Source organism: Plecotus auritus (genome assembly GCF_963455305.1).
Source record: "Plecotus auritus genome assembly, chromosome: 11".
NCBI classification, from domain to species: Eukaryota; Metazoa; Chordata; class Mammalia; order Chiroptera; family Vespertilionidae; genus Plecotus; species Plecotus auritus.
In genome coordinates, this window is record NC_137777.1 from 6,901,222 (window position 1) to 6,917,813 (window position 16,592).

At 51.2% G+C, this 16,592-nt stretch overlaps 1 long non-coding RNA gene across 1 annotated transcript in view; it reads right to left on the bottom strand.

Annotated features, from left to right (window-relative positions):
- LOC308236735 overlaps window positions 1-15,735 on the bottom strand; it is a 467,360-nt gene extending 451,625 nt beyond the window's left edge. The window contains exon 1 of the long non-coding RNA XR_013959325.1: window positions 15,486-15,735. This is a non-coding gene — a long non-coding RNA (uncharacterized lncRNA). The remainder of the gene's footprint in view (window positions 1-15,485) is intronic.
- Between the last annotated feature and the right edge of the window lie 857 nt (window positions 15,736-16,592).

Consider the following 16,592-nt stretch of genomic DNA (forward strand, 5'->3'; position numbering starts at 1 on the left):
GCAGGGCTCACAGGTGTGTATGTGACTAGGCTTTGTGACTGGCCTATAAATTATGTCTATTCTTCCATAGATAGCAATAGAATAGAATAAACTAATTATTGAAGCTCTATGAAATCTGCTCGCCAATTCTGTCACACCAAAGATGTTTGCTAGTTATTTCCTTTTCAAGAACCACAACTCCTGACCTGGCCGGTTGCTCAGTGGTTAGAGCATCAGCCCACAGACCAAAGGATAAAGGGTTCCATTCCCTCCCTGGTTGGGCTCAAGCGGGAGGCAAACAATCGATGTCTCTCTCACATTGATGTTTCTCTCTCTCTCCTCCCTCCTTCCCTCCCTCCCTCCTTGTCTTCTCCCTCCCTTCCAATCTTCTAAAAAATAATCAATGGAAGAAATATCGTCCGGTGAGAATTTTTTAAAAAGCAGCACAACTCCTGGAGAAACCTTTGAAAGTGATGTAATGGGTCGGAATGTCCAGGGTCGTGGCACTCTGACCCCTGTGAGCTGAGTGTTCCCCTCCGCTGCTGGGAAGTGAGCTAAGAGCACCCAGCTGGATGAGATAACACGCAGAAGAGCTGAACAGAGACACTAGCCCGGGGCGCACAGTGGCCACTGGAATCCAAAGGAGGAAGGCTCGAGGCGGTCTGGCAGCTGGTCAGGACATGCGCTCTGCGGCTTCTGGCTGGCTGGCCCGGCTGAGTTTGCTACAATGTCTGAGCCTCATACCGAAAGCACAGGCGACAAAAGCAAAACTAGGAAAAGTAGACTTCATCAAAATTAAAAACACCTATGCATCAAAGGCCACTTTCAACAGGGTGAAAAGAAACAGAGCAGAATGGGACAGATATTTGCATGCCATCCATCTGAATAGGGATGAATCTCCATAATATATAAAGAACTCTTACAAGTCAACAACAATCAAAAATCGCTCTCCAAAGAAGATATACGAGTGGCCAATAAATCACTGAGAAAGATGTTCAGCATCACTAGTCATGAGCGAAATGTAAATCAAAACCACTGTGAGATGCCATTTCATATTTGTTCGCATGGCTATGATTAAACGCAAAACAAAAACACAGAATATAGTAAGAGTTGATGAGGATGTGGGGAAATGGGGACCCCCGTGCATTGCTAAGCGGAACGGAAAATGGTGCAGCTGCCATGGATGACAGTCTGGCAGTTTCCTCCCAAAACCAAACATGGGATGACCACATGTAAGCCGTTTTATCACAGCTAGTAATAATGCTGAATTGCCATGCTCTGCATCGTAACTACGTGAATGCCAGATTATCATCTCCGTGCATTTTTGCCTTCACTCTGCGTCTCTCAAAGGCAAGGACTGGATCTTCCAAACTATAAAAGCCATGGTTCTTCTTTTTTATCCCTCCAACACCAGAGCCTGGTACAGTTCGGGGCACATATTAAGCCCCTGCAGTTCCCAATCAGTCATACCTTTATGACTTGCTCCTGCACTACGCTCCGAAAGACAGCACAACGGGAAGCCCTGCCCCGGATGGGGAGGGCTTGTTCACCATGGGAGCTGATTAGTTCATTTCTCTAAGCAATGTTGCCATGACAGCTCACCATCAATGATGAGAAATCTGAACTCAGGCCTGTCCCCCTCAGGCCAGCAGCAATGGCTAACCCACTGGGAGGCAGAAGAAGGCAGGGAGCTGCCAGGAAACCAGAGCTGCTGAATAGCCCACCAACACCTTCCCCGCCCAGCAGGATGCAAAAGGGCTGGTTTCCTAAAAAAAAGAAAAGAAAAAGAAAAGAAAGAAAAGGAAAAAGAAAAAACCAACATGTATTGATGGGGCAGAGAGGAAAGGGGAAAGGAAAGAACAGTCTAGAACAGCCTTGGGCAAACTACAGCCCACGGGCCGGATCCGGCTGTTCTATCCAGTTCTCTTGCTCTCCCCTCCGCTCCTTTACTTTGAATTTATATTAGTTCACACAAACACTCCATACATGCTTTTGTTCCGGCCCTCCGGCCCAGTTTAAGAACCCATTGTGGCCCTCGAGTCAAAAAGTTTGCCCACCCCTGGTCTAGAATCTCAGAAATTATTACTTTTCCAGGCACACATAGCCAATCCCAAAAAACAATTCTGAGGGGGGAAATGTTAAAACTGTGCATGCGGAAGGTCTTTGCTCAGGTGAGGCCTTCGAGCAAGTAAAGATTGAAGCAGGGAGCCCAGCGGCCAGCGTGACTCAGTGGTTGAGCATCCACCCATGAACCAGGAGGTCATGGAGTTCGATTCCCGGTCAGAGCGCATGCCCCAGTTTCGGGCTCAATCTTCCGGTAGGGGAAGTGCAGGAGGCAGCCGATCAATGATTCTCTCTCATCGGTGATATGTCTGTCTCTCCCTCCCTCTCCCTTCCTCTCTGAAATCAATAAAAATAGATTTTAAAAAATAAAAATAGAAAGTGGAAGCTTTGGCAACAAGAGCATTGGGAAAAGGGTTGAGGGGGGTGGGGCTGGGTCCAAGAGCAGCTGCCCCTCTAGAGAGGGGCAGGTTGTCTGTGGGTCCTCACTTCCTGCTGCACTCTCCTGGGCCCACCTGGTGCATTAACATCATCCGCTCACCCTCCTAAGCAGACTAGTTTGACAGCCCTGACAGGAGCCCACCTGGGCAACACAACGCAATGTGGTGTGAGCTGTGATAGCCGAGAGGCAGGGTGCTTGGAGGGGATGGTCACACAAGGCTAGAAAGGAAGAAGGAATGCTTCCTGGAGGAGGTGACCCCGAAGCTGAGACAGAAAGCACAAATAAGAGGTAGTCAGGAAAGACAGTGGGAAAGTTAGAGATGAATCTGCAGACAGCAGTCCTCTGAAGAAGCACATCAACCAAACCTTCAACAGTATTCCAGCCCCATAGCCACTAGCGGCCTGGAGCCAGACAAGCCTTCCTTCTGATGCAAGCTGAGGCATCCAAGGGCCAAAGCACTCAGCCCTCAGGGTCGGGAGAGCTGGGGTCCTCATCCCCGCTCCACCATTCAGGCTCACGCAGCAATTCCATCACTACAGCCTATTCTGCAGCTGGTACTAGAACTAATCATGCGAAGCCATTAAACGCTATGAAGTCCCTGAGTTTCCAGATGTAGTGTGTCCCTTCAAAAGCTCCCTCTCTGGGGTCTGAAGGAAGGCAGGAGTGGGGGCAGGGAGACACTCAGGACATGCCGGCTGGGAGAAGGGTTCTGGCATGAGTGATGTCAGGTCTTACTGCCGGACCCAGTATGACAGTCCTGGGTATCAGAAATCCTTCAGATATAAAAGGCGAACACCTAACTGGGCTATCTAAGCCGTGGCTGCCAAGATAATCTCCATGTGTTACGGTGACTGAAACAGTCATCTCCCCTTGACCTCGGCACCCCTTGCTTTAAAATAAATAAATAAATAATTCCAACGAAACTTTGCTTTTCCTTTTTTACGGAATAAGCATGTGGGCAAAGCCTGTGATTGGGAAAGCACGGATGGCATGTGTAGAGAAATGACAGGCAAGAGATCTTGCCTTTGACCTACCTGGAGCCCAGAGGAGGCTCGGGCCACTGGGAACTCTGCCCAGTGCAAAAAAGGGGCCTTTCATCCCCAGAGCACAGGCCTGGGAAGCCACGTTGTCCTAGGTGTCCCGAGGCAAAGGCCGAAGGCCGCCCTGCAGTGAGGGGAGGGGTGTGAGAGCCCTGGGTCCCCAGGGCCCAGGGGTAAACCAGGCCAGGGCATTCTGGCCTCCGCCTCGTGGGTTTTCCATGGACCCAATGCAATGGTCTGTGGTATAGAGTGAGGCATCCCAAGGATAGGAAATGGATCAGTGGGAGGACGAGCTGAAGTGATCCCCACGCGGCTCCTGGACCTGCGGATGAGTCGGTAGTTCCGTGGGGGCTGTGGAATAAACCCTGCGGCCATGAAGGCAGGAAGGGGGGCCTCTGTTCCCACAGCTGCTCTTCCATCAAAGGTCCTTCCTCACACGGGACCTTTTCCTTGTCCTAGGTCCTTCTGAAAAATGGGAAAAGTGGAATATCCAGCCAGAGGGGAACTGGTGCACTCACAGCTACATTAACTAGAATGTTCTTCAGACTCCAGGCTGGCCACACCAGCTGTGGGCAGATGTCTCTGCAATGCCACTCTCCTCTTGCCCCTGCCCCTGTTCAAACCTTCCACAGCTCCCTGCCGCCTGCAGGACCAAGTCCAAGCACTTCTGCTGGATTCGGAAGGCCCCAGGCGACCTCTTTAGTCCCACAGGGAACGCTTCCAACCATGCCCTCCAGGCAGAAGTGCTTTCTATTTCCAAAAGAAACAGTGAATCCGTCCCCCCACCCCTCTCCACTGCTAAAGCTAGGGCTCAGGTCCCTAGGCTAGAATACTGCAGTACAGCCTGCAAAGGGGCCTCCAACTCCCACTGTCACCATCCAATCCCTTGTCTTCCTAACAGAAAGGTCAATCAGCTCAGTGGCTGAGCATGGACTGTGAATTAGGAGGTCAAAGTTCAATTCCCAGTCAAGGCACATGCCTGGATTGTGGGCTTGATCCCCAGTGTGGGGCCTATAGAAGGCAGCCGATCAATGATTCTCTGTCATCATTGATATTTCTGTCATTCCCTCTCCCTTCCTCTCTGAAAACAATAAAAATATATTTTTTTAAAAAAGGTCAATCAAGCCCTAACCGGTTTTGCTCAGTGGATAGAGCATCGGCCTGCGGACTCAAGGGTCCCGGGTTTGATTCCGGTCAAGGGCATGTACCTTGGTTGCGGGCACATCCCCAGTGGGGAGTGTGCAGGAGGCAGCTGACGGATGTTCCTCTCTCATCGATGTTTGTAACTCTCTGTCCCTCTCCCGTCCTCTCTGTGAAAAATCAATAAAATATATTTTTTTAAAAAAAGGTCAATCAAATCAGGCCCCGCCCACTCAGAAGCTCCTAAGGGCGAATAGCGCTTAGGACCCTCCAGGACTTGGCATCTGCCCACCATGGACGCCATGCTGTGTCTCTATCCCTGGACATTCACTCCACTCCACCCACAGGAGTCTCTTGATAATAGAAAACCCCCCTCCCCCACAAAAAAATTTTTCCTGTCTTGGGTCTTTCCCTCACACTACTTTTAAAAGAAATGTTAAGAACCTAAAATTTACAACCACAAACATGTTGTCATATGCACTACATATATGCATACATATACATACTCTCTCCATATATTTTCAAAATGTGTGAGTGATATATGTGCCTGTACTGTCCTTTTTAAAAGCCTTAAAGGGAAAGTCAAGGTGACCTCTGACCCTCACCGCCAGCCCTATTCCCTCCTCCCCACCCAATGATGACCTAGATCCCACCAGCCCATTTCTCAAGGTTCCCATCCATCTCTAAGGATCCTTTAGCAACACAGAGCATGAGCTGTGAATGCTCAAGTTCACCTAGGAGCGGGCTGCACAGATGTTTTTGATTTTGCTGCATGCTGCCAACTGGTCTCTCCAACGACCTCACACGCTGGCTCGCCGAGTGGGGGATCCTGTCACCCGGCCTCGCCAAGACTTGAGTCAGGCTTCCTATTTTTGGCACTTCTTAAAACATGAAAATGTACCCCTTGGAAACAACCCAAATGCCCTTCGCCTGAAGGATGGGGAAAGAAACAGCAGTGCAGCCACAGAACAGACAGCGCTCCGCAATCTGAAGGACCTCACGACCGAGCCTCGCCACAGCGTGGAAGAACCATGCGTGACGCCACCCGAGAGAAATCACACTAAAAGGGCTTCGTCCCGTAGGATTGACGCCATCCTATCTAATAAAGAGGGAATATGCTAATTGACCATCACTCCGTCACAAAGATGGCTGCACCCACAGCTGAGGCCAAGTTCCCATAAGGAGCCTTAATAAGCAATCAGCAGGGACCTGAGGCTATGCCCTCCCCCACCCGGCAGGGCTTGACAGGGGACCTCAGGCCATGCCCACCACCCAGCGGGGCTTGACAGGGGATCTCAGGCTGTGTCCCCCACCTGGTGGGCCTTGACGGAGGACGTAAAGGTACGACCCAGGCCCGGTCTGGGCTGGGGGACCTCAGGCCACACTCCCCATCCTGGCACCAGGCCAGGGGACCTGAGGCTACGCCCCCTACCTGGCAGGGCTTGACAAGGGTGGGACTGGCCGGGTCTGGATCTAGCCCAATGGGGGAGGGGAGGAGCGGCCAGGTCTGGGTCTCACACGATTTTGAGGTGCATGTGGCTGGGCGGGGACTTGACTCCGGGTCCCATGTTGAGCCCCAGACTCTGACAGGAGGAAGGTTTTCATATACATTTTACTAATTTTCTTTCATCTCTGACACTTCTATTATAGAGAAAGGGCAAATAGCAATATTAAATTATTTCCTCTAATTAATCCCCTTTTAATGTGCACGAATTTCATGCACCGGGCCACTAGTTTATATGAAAAGGGCAAAATGGCAAGGACAGAAAACAAGTCAGTGGTTGTTAGAAGCGGGGAGGAGACTGAGGCCAGAAGGGCAGGAGGGAAGCTCGGGGGGCGATGGAAATGGGTGATGGGTGATGGTGAGGACTCCAGGACTATGCTACACAGCTGCATGCATTCCTCACAAGGCCAAGCACTGCACTAGAAAGGGTGAACTCCACTGCACGTGGATCGGACCTCGATAAGCCTCACCGTATTAGTGAGGCTGAACCCTTTCACACACCCTGTGCGTTTAGCTTTCTTCTTTGAAGAATGTGTTTTACCCACTTGGCTTTGAGATTGGCTTTTTTTTTTTTAAGATTCTTTTTTAATATATATTTTTATTTATTTCAGAGAGAAAGGGAGAAGGCAAGAACGATAGAAACATCCACAACGAGAGCGGCTGCCCCAAGCATGCCCCACACTGGGGATCAAGCCTCCAACCCAGGCATGTGCCCTTGACCGGAATCAAACTGGGACCCTTCAGTCCTCAGGCTAACGCTCTTTCCACTGAGCCAAACTGGCAAGGGCTTAATTATGTTTCTTATTGATTTCTTCAGAGAGAGGAAGGGAGAGGGATAGAGAGAGAGAAACATCTATCGGCTGCCTCCTGCATGCACACCCCAGACGGGGGACTGAGCCTGAAACAGGCAGGCGGCCCCACCAGAATCCACCTGTGACCTCCTGGTTCCTGGGTTGATGCTCAACCACTGAGCCACACCCTCCGGGCCAATTGTTTGGGGTTTTTTTGTTGTTATTGTTATTGACTTTCAGGAACTCTTTGTTTTTTATTATTATAGCTTTTTTTTGCTTACGGTGCTTTTTTTCTTTAATATATAGGGTGTTCCCCCCCAAAAAAAAATGTATACACACTTTGAATAATTATAAAGGCAGTGTTTGTACTTCAACTGCATTTTCAAACTTCCAGTAGCATTTTAGGATGAATTTCCTTTGATCAAAGCTTAGTCTGGCTGCAAAGAAAGAGACATCAATGGAGCTGTCAGCTGTTAACGTGTGTATACATGTTTCTGGGACACCATGAACTAAAATAGTCATATTTACCAATCTTTTCATTTTACTTATGTTTTTCTCCTTTTCTGGTTAACCTCTCCCAAGTCTTCCTGGCTCACTCAAATCCCCTCAACTCCAAGTAAACTATCCTCTCACATTATTCTATTTCATATTCCTTACAAAAATGTTATTTTTTGTGGATGCTCACTTCTTTGCCTCCCAATAAAGTAATAAGCTCCTTCAGAACAGGGACCGTTATCTGTTTTGATCACTACTGAATACCTCAGACTAAAACCGTACTTGGCTCACCACAGGCATATCACAAATATCTGCTGAATAAATGACAGTAAAGAAAAAGTCACACAGGTGCATCTGACATGTGTAAACATATGTCTAGCTTGTATATGTCTGCGCCATACATGAATGTTCATGACATATCCCTTCATCATGGACAGCAACAAACATTACACATCTTACCAAAAAGAAAAATATAGCTTCAGTGTAAATCTCCGGGGGACACAATATTTACCTAAAACTTTAAAAATATTGAGAGGCTCTGATGCAATAATCCCAGTCCTAGGGATTTACCATAAAAAAATGAACTGAAAAATAGAAAACTTGACATATATAGAGTCTATTATGAGTTAAGCATCTCAATCAACTGATTAAGTAAACAATAAAACGGTCACGGAACAGAATAATAAAATATTATCTATCCAATAAAAGTACTATGGACAAAGTATATACAATACTATTCAGAAATGCTTCTAACTTGGTGATAACTAAGAAAAGTCAGGATGTGTATTTTACAAGTATAGGGTGTCATAATTGCAACTACTTTCTTAAAGGGACAATAAAGATAAAACAGTGTTGTATTTAACTCAAGAAATAATATTTGTCTTTTTTTACAGACCTTCCCCCCAGAATTTTAAAGATAAGCTTATATGTCTTTCATTTAGGAAAGATGGTTTAAATTTCCCTAGTCACAGTTCTGCCCACCATGAGCCCGGAATCCTAACCTCCCATCCGAAGCCCACCTGCTTTTGCCTCAATGTAAACCTGGGAAGTGACTCCTAGGTCACAGTCCTTGGAAAGAACCCGGAGTTTGCAGGGCACTTTAAATGAATGGCTTCTGGCCCAGCCAGCGGGCTCAGAGGTTGAGCACTGACCCATGAATCAGGAAGGAGGTCACAGTTCAGTTCCCAGTCAGGGCACATGTGGGCTTGATCCCCAGTGTGGAGCGTGCAGGAGGCAGCTGACCAATGATTCTCTCTCATCATTGATGTTTATCTCTCTCTCCCCCTCTCCCTTCCACTCTGAAATAAATAAAAATATATTAAATAAATAAATAAATAAATAAATAAATAAATAAATAAATAAATAGCTGGCTTCTGCCTGGTCTCTGAGTCTCCCACCCTGCAGCCTACCTGGCTGCCTGGTTCTCCCACCTCAAAATACAGTCCAAGGTCACTCCTGAGACCACAGACCCCTCACCCATTCCCCTCCTGGGCAGCGCAGTTTAGGTGCCTGTGGACACAGCAGCGAAGGGTCCAGAAGCCCAGGACTTGCGGCCACGCCCCCCGCTACCAGCCTGGACCCGCACCTGACGCTTCTGACTCGGATTTCGTTTCTTCTCCACAGGGCGGCCAGACGGGTCCTTTCAAAGAACTGTTGGCCCAGAAAGAAACTCACTACAGACCGATTCATTTGCCTCTCAGCATAACCATTATTGCTTGTCTCATTTTCGGTTCTTATAAGTGTATTTCTAGTGTCACATGATCTCACTCATCTGGGGGAAATAATGAACAACATAAACTGATGAACAAAAACAGACCCGGAGACAGGGAAGCATCTATCAGACTGTCAAACCTCAGAGGGAAGGTAGGGGAGGGTGCGGGTAAGGGGGAGAGATCAACCAAAGGACTTGTATGCATGTATATAAAAGCCTAACCAGTGGTCACGGACAACAGGGGGGTGGGGGCATGCGTGGGGAGAGGTTTGGGATGGGAATGGGGGGATGAGGACAAATATGTGATACCTTAATCAATAAAGAAATTTTTTTAAAAAAAGCTAAAGAGGCTCAGATGGGCTTTCTGTTGAAAACCCTTCAGGGGCTCCCCGTTGCACTAAGTACAAGGCAATGCCGTAGCCGGAAGACTTCATGGAAGCCCCGCCCATGGCACCAGCCCGGGTTTCCCAGCTGCCTCTGTCTGCCTTGCTCAGCCCACGCCAATCAGCCTCTTCCTTCAGCTCCCCATCTCCCAGGCCCGCTCCTGGGTCGGCCTTGATCCTGCTCGGCCCAGCGCCTGAAACACCATCCTCCACACTAACCCCATCTCCTTAAAGAGACTCCAATGTCAGTGCAGCCTGGCCTGCCCCACAGACCCTAGCCCTGCTCCCTTCACCCCCACAGAGCACAGGACCCCCTAATACACGCTGACTGCCCTTGTTCCTTATGTCTCCGCTTCCTCATCGGTCTATCCCAGCTACAACGTAAGCATCATCGGCACGGAAATCTCCGGAATCTTTTTATGTTCCTTTCTGCACCCCCAACACCAAGGACGGAGCTTTGGCTCAGAGTAGGCCCACCATCAGTATGTGCTTCATTGATGAAAAGAAATAAAAGACGTGCTGGAAGCCCTCCGCCTTCTGGAGTGTACAATTTAGTGGGAGAAGGCAGATATCTGGAACATCCAGTCACGATAAGGACTGCCTTCGCTTGCTCGAGTTGCCACAACAAAATACTGTAGGCGGGGCAGCTTAAACAATAGCAATGCCTTTCTCAGACTTCTAGAAGCGAGGAAGTCCAAGGTCAAGGTTCCGGTTGACTAGGTCTCTGGTGAGAGCTCTCTTCCTGGCTAGTAAGAAGCCACCTTCTTGCTCTCTGTCCTCACAGAGGGAAGGGAGCTCTCTGCTGTCGCTTCTTCTTCTCTTATCATGAGGGCCCCATCTCTCCCTCATCACCTCCCCAAGGCCCAGCCTCCAAATACCATCACACTGGGAGTGAGGTTTCAACATACGAATTTTGGAAGGGCACCAACATTCAGTCCACAACATGTCTGATGGGGAAAAAAATAAATAACACCCAGGAAGAATAGGGGGAGAAAGGGAGGTTGCCGTTTTATGAGGCAGCCGCCAAGGGAAAATCATCATTTTAATAACAACAAATATAGCAATTACCACGTGTGCAGTAATTACCACGTGCCAGGCCCTGCGCGAAGCCTCCTCCATCCATTAACACAGGGGTGCCAGGGCCCCTCAGCACTGGAGCCCGTGTGGTTTGGACTAGACGGCAGGGATTGCTGTCTCTTCTGCATCTCCAGCATCTAGAACGCCTGTTACCCGCTTAGCAAATGAGTGAATCCATCAACGAATCGATCTTAAACAGAATAGCAAATGTCGGTGGGGGCTCACTTACCAGGAAAAGGGAGTCCTGAAGAAGAATAAATAATAACAATTGCTTTGCTGTCTTACTCAAGAGCTGACTTCCTCTGTGCTAAGAGCTTTGCCCCATCCATCCCTGGGAGGGAGAGTGTCCTCCCAGTGCAGCAGCTGAGGAAATGGATGCGCAGAGTGCAAAGGCAGGGCCGCCCCCTGGGTGCCCTCTGATGCCTGCCCCTTCGGAGACCTGCTCCTGCGGCTCTCCGGGCTTCCTCTCTCTTTCTCACATGGGCCAGCATTCCTTTCAGATGCCTGCAAAGAGCTCTAGTGAGGGCGTTGCCACTTCGAGGCTCTGTAACCAGAATGTTACACCTTGACAGGTTAAAATGCATTCAGAAACCACCACTCCTGGCAGCCACAGGAAGTCGAAAACCCCGATAATTAGAACTAATAATATTAGCTACCCTACTGCGTGCGCCCTGGGAGGCCAGGCCCGCTGCTAACGGCCTGCTGTTCTTCTGCTATTTCGCTATTTCCTCCTCACAGCAACCTGGGAAGTTGGGGCGCTTTATCCTCCGCCCCGTTACAGACAAGGAAACCGCGGCTTCGAGAGGCGAAGCCACCTGCCCCCAAGTAACCCAGATCCGTACTGCCCTTCGGCTTTCCCGGAGGCCTTCTGCCGCTTTCTTCCTCCTTCTTCAGTGTGCTCCTCTGGGGGACAACCCCTCCACGTCCCACCCTGTCACGCTGTTTCTCACCTAACAGGACAAGCACTGTAGGCTGAGCACCACTTATTTCCTTGAAAACAAAACAACTCGGACATCCACGCAATTCCGCCAAGTCCCAAGGCTGGGTGAGCCACCAGCCCTGTAAGATGACTACCCCCCACAGCCGGCTGGCCGCTGCACTCAAGTTCATGGTCAAGGAGGGAAAAGAGGCAGGTAAACAAATAATACTGCAGCTCAGATAACCCACCAGGTACCAGCCAAACCATACCCCACAACCACCACCACCACCACCCCCCCCCCCAAAAAAAAGGAGGAAGAGAAAAACAAAAGAAAGCCCATTCAGAATTCTGTAATTAATAAATGACTGAGCGTGGACACGGGCAATAGGGTGGTGAAGGCCTGGGGGTGTGGGTAGGGGCTGGGAGGAAGGGGGGGAATGGGAGAGATCTGTAATACTATCAACAATAAAAAATATGTATATATTAAAAAATAAAAAATGACTGAGATCACTGTTTTTTATGACCTAGCATTACTGTTGTTTTTAATTGATTTTCATTTTGTTTTTTGTTTTGTTTTGTTTTTTAATTGATTTTAGAGATAGAGGAAAGGAGAGGGAGAGAGAAAGAAACATCGATTGGCTGCCTCCTGCAAACACCCCAGCTTGGGCTCTAGCCCACAACCTGGGCATGTGCCCGGACCGGGAATCAAACCTGCAACCTTTTGGTGCACAGGACGATGCTCCGACCAACTGAGCCACCCCAGACAGAGCTGTTTTTTGGTTTAATGATAAAGATGGGAGAGGGGCCACCACACTCTGTGTGTTGTTAGGGTCACTTCCGCACCTAAACACACCCAGGATAGAGGCAGGTACTCAGAACAGGTGGGGGCCGGGGGGAGGCGACCTTATCCCTTGCAGAAAGAGTTATAGCTCCCACCCACTGCGAAGGGTCCCAGTAATGCCATGCTGGTCACAAAGCCACCACCTAGCTGTGTGACCTGGGTGAATCTTCTCAGCCTCTCTGAGCGGTGGGCTAAGCAATAATCTGTAAAATAGCAATAATAATAATAATCCTGTCTTACATGATTGTTGGGAGATGAAACGAGATAATACATCTAAAGCATTTGGAACTGAGGTGAGCCCACAATAAGAAATCCATCATCACTAGACATTTTATTATATCTGCCTCGTGGGGTTGCAGGGAACATAAACTGCAAAGAACATTCTTGGCATGATATGCAATTTTAATGTTATGGGAGCTACTATTGTTGTTGTTCTTATTAATTACTGTACTGTTACTAGTTACTTGGGCCCAGGAAAACAGAAGAGACAGAGGAGGTAACATCAAAGAACACATTTTAGCAGTTTTCTCCTGAAGGCCTAGAATTTCTGAAGTTTTCAAGGGACGGTGGTGAACTGACCACCAATGCGACCCATCAATAGTCAGAATTATCCTAGGCCTAGCCGGTTTGGCTCAGTGGATAGAGAGTCGGCCTGCGGACTGAAGGGTCAGGGGTCTGATTCTGGTCAAGGGCATGTACCTTGGTTGCAGGCTCCATCCCTGGCCCCGGTTCGGGCGGGAGCGGGAGGCAACCAATTGATGTGTCTCTCTCACATCGATGTTTCTCTCTCTCTCCCCCTTTCTTCCCCTCTCTATAAAAATCAGTGGGAAAATACCCTCGAGTGAGAATTAATAACAACAACAAAAAAATAGTCAGAATTATTCTAGAGTATTGCTCTGTTCCCATCTTGGGTCGGGGTGGCCTGCAGACACTGAGTATATAAAGATGGGGGTCTTGATCTCTTAAAGAGATCACAAACCAGCATGGGAAGGCGGGGGGGGGGGGGGGGGGGAGATGAGGGAGAGTGCTATGTCTATACCCGACTATGAAAGGAAATACAAAATAAAAAGCCGAGTGTCCAGGAGGGTGTCTGACATCAAAAACACCCTGTGAAGCGAACAGGCCAGGGAATGAGAATACGGACCGGACCTGGCAACTATCCAAGGTCCTCACTTCCCCAGGAAAGGGTTGATCTGCCTTTGGTCTGACCAAATTCAGGGTCACTCATACAAGGAGGAAGAAAGGAAGGTGTCTCATCCCCCAGGAGACCCCTTAGCTGAGCCGTCCGAGCACAGTGTCCATCCCGGGCAGGCAGGAGGCCCCGGGCATGGTGACATAGGCTCCCCGAGGTCAGCCAGCCGGTCCTCCCGCCATTCAGGAGAATAAAAGCTGGAAGCACAAGGGCCTGGCTGGATGTGGACGGCGATATTGACCAGCAACCACACAAACCAAGGCGGGGGGGGGCGGTTGCGGGGGAGGGGGGTCAGATATTCCAGAACCAAGGAAAAAGCTTCCTCTTTCCAGCCCAGAAAAGCTCCGGGCAGGAAGGAGCACAAGAGCGCACCATACAGCATGGAGGAGCGGGGGAGGGGGGAGGGAAGGGGGAGAGCAATCAATGAGAAAAAGAAACTGATTGCTTCTACTTTTCAAGAGAAGCCTGCTGTATGCAAAATTCTGCACTCAAGTAGGTAAAGCAACAATAACAACGCAAAGTCGCCCTTCACCAGGCAAAGCAACAATGTGACCACATGGCAAGTGGCCTCTGGGGTCAGTGGGCACAGCCCGAGGATGGGCACTGGACCCACCTCGCCCTTCCACCCCCCGCCACAGTCTAGGGCGTGGAATTCCAGCTGGGCCCTCTCACCAGTGGCTTAGACCACGAGGCAGTGCTCACCTTCAAGATGGGACTCCTCTCAGACAGTGGAGACCAGGCCACGAGGCTCCGGCCAGCCCGGGATTCTGTGTTTCCTGCTCCTTCCAGGGACCTCGTTGGCTCCCAATACTTGCAGGAAGTTCCACTCCGGGTTCAGAGGGTCCATACAACCCCCGACTCCGTGGGTGGGAGCTTTAGACAGACCGATGAGTGACCACAGGACTGTGTCAAATGAACAAGCCTCAACTTGTCCCCGCCAGTATGCAAACGAGGCCTGCATCACCCTGTAACCAACAGCAAAGCCCATACAGGCCCTGCGTCCCCAGGGCCCCCGCCCGCCCACCCCACACAAACAGACTCTTCTCCATGGTTTCCTCCAGCCACCAAACAGCTCCGGCAGCCTGCGCTAGCTGGTGGTGAGGCTGGTGAGAGGGGCCTGCCGGCCTCCCTCTGGAAAACAGGTCAGGAGGAACCACCCAAACCTCACCCTCTTCTCCCTAAAGACGCTCTCCTCTTCTAGAAGGGCCTGAAGTCGGGGGCTAGAATAAACAGAAGAATATTCCACGGCTGCAAACCCCTCAGGGAAAGTCGTGGTGTATCCCTTGCACCGGACACATGCAGCCTCATGGCTGCCCTTCCTGCAAGTCTACACCCGAACCACAAACACTGGCATAAGTCAGAGCACATTAGCGGAGGGAGGGCAACCCTAATTAGATCAACAGCCCATCCAAACACAATTACCATGATAAGGGGCACCCAGCAAATCTGGAAATACGAAGCCAAAGTTTCAAAGACCAGAGTTGCTGAGTTTTGAGAAATCACCTGCGGGGGGAGGGGGAGGGAGAGGATGGTCTAAGGATCTAAGGATGGAGGAAGCATCCTGTGGGTCCAAGACTTCTGGTTCCCCCAGAGGGGCCTCCAAACCGCACCTGTGACCCCACCTCGGTGCTGATTGGAGATGGTCTATGTTTAGAGATGAGGCAATAAACGTTGGATCAAGTGCATTCAATCCAGAATAATCTCCATGCACGGGCCACTGGATGTCACCATCCACCCCTCCCCCTCTCCCCACACGCCCGTCTGGAGTCTGGTGATGAGGAAAGTGCACGATAAACACAGACATGAATCCGAAGCCCCTTCCTCCGTCCAGCTGCTCACTGAGCATCCCTACCCGCAAGGCCCCGAGCTCCCGAGTTTCCAGAAACGCAGAGGGCAACATTCTAACTTACTGGAAGGTGGATCCAAGCCGTGTCACCGGGGCCGCCAACATCCTTTCGGCGTGGAAATCCACTCGGGGGTGCCTGGGGGTAGCAGGGCCCGTCCTAGCTCGCGGACCCTAGCTGCTCCGCCCGTTCCAGTCCGCCCCGAGCCTGCCGGGCCCAAGGGCCCATGTGCTCGGCGGCCGCACGCGCTCTGCCCGGTGGAGCGCGGGGCAGGCGGGCGGCCCGTGACGTCAGGGCGGCTCGCGCTCCGGGCCGCGGGGGAGGGGAAGCGCGCGCCGCTCGGCCCGCCGCGTGCGTCCTGGGCACCCGCGCGCGGGGTCCTCCTGGCTCCCGCCGCTCCGCCGACTGGCCGCCCGCCCCGCTAGTCCCTCCACTTGCTGCCCGGACCACACGGGCCACCGAGCCGCCCAGGGCCGCGTGCAGCCGGGGCGGGCCTGGTCCGCACCATGGGGACCCAGAGGGCGGGGGGAAGGGCGTGCTCCGCACCGGGATGGGGTCCCAGCAAGCCAGCGCCAACCCCCCCGGGGATGCCCTCTCGCCGTTCCCCGCGCTTTCCGCAGCCCTGCTCTCTGCGCTCCTCCCCGCCCCCGGTGTCCTGGAGGCAGGGAGCCTTCCCACTTGCCAGATGTGGAAGGCGAGTTCAGTGACTTAGAAGGACCGAGATGCTCTGAGATGGGAACATTTCGCGCAGGAGACCCCTGGCTTGGCTCCATCCCAAGCGATCCCAGAGCCTCCTTGGGTACCACCCAGCATCGGCGGGCCTGGTGAGCGAGGCGCACGCACCTGGCCAGCTCCTTGGCCAGCTCCAGCTGGCCCCAGGGGCTGAGGTTTGCAAACCTGTGCAGGGGGCTGGCTGGCCGCGCTGCTCCCTGCACTCGGGAGCATTCAAGTAGAACCTTCAATCCCCAATGGTCTCCCCAAGGGCACTAGAGAAAGCCTGCCCCCTGCGTAGGTGTGTTTATCTCGCTTTCCCGACATAAGCCCCGAGGCGGGACTGATGCGAGGGGCAGCCTCGGTTCAGGGCAGTCGTTTTTGAGCACTTGCAGGGGGCCAGGCGCCTGCGAGGCGATGGGCAGGGGGGACTGAAAGCCGAGTTAGACACAGACCACAGAA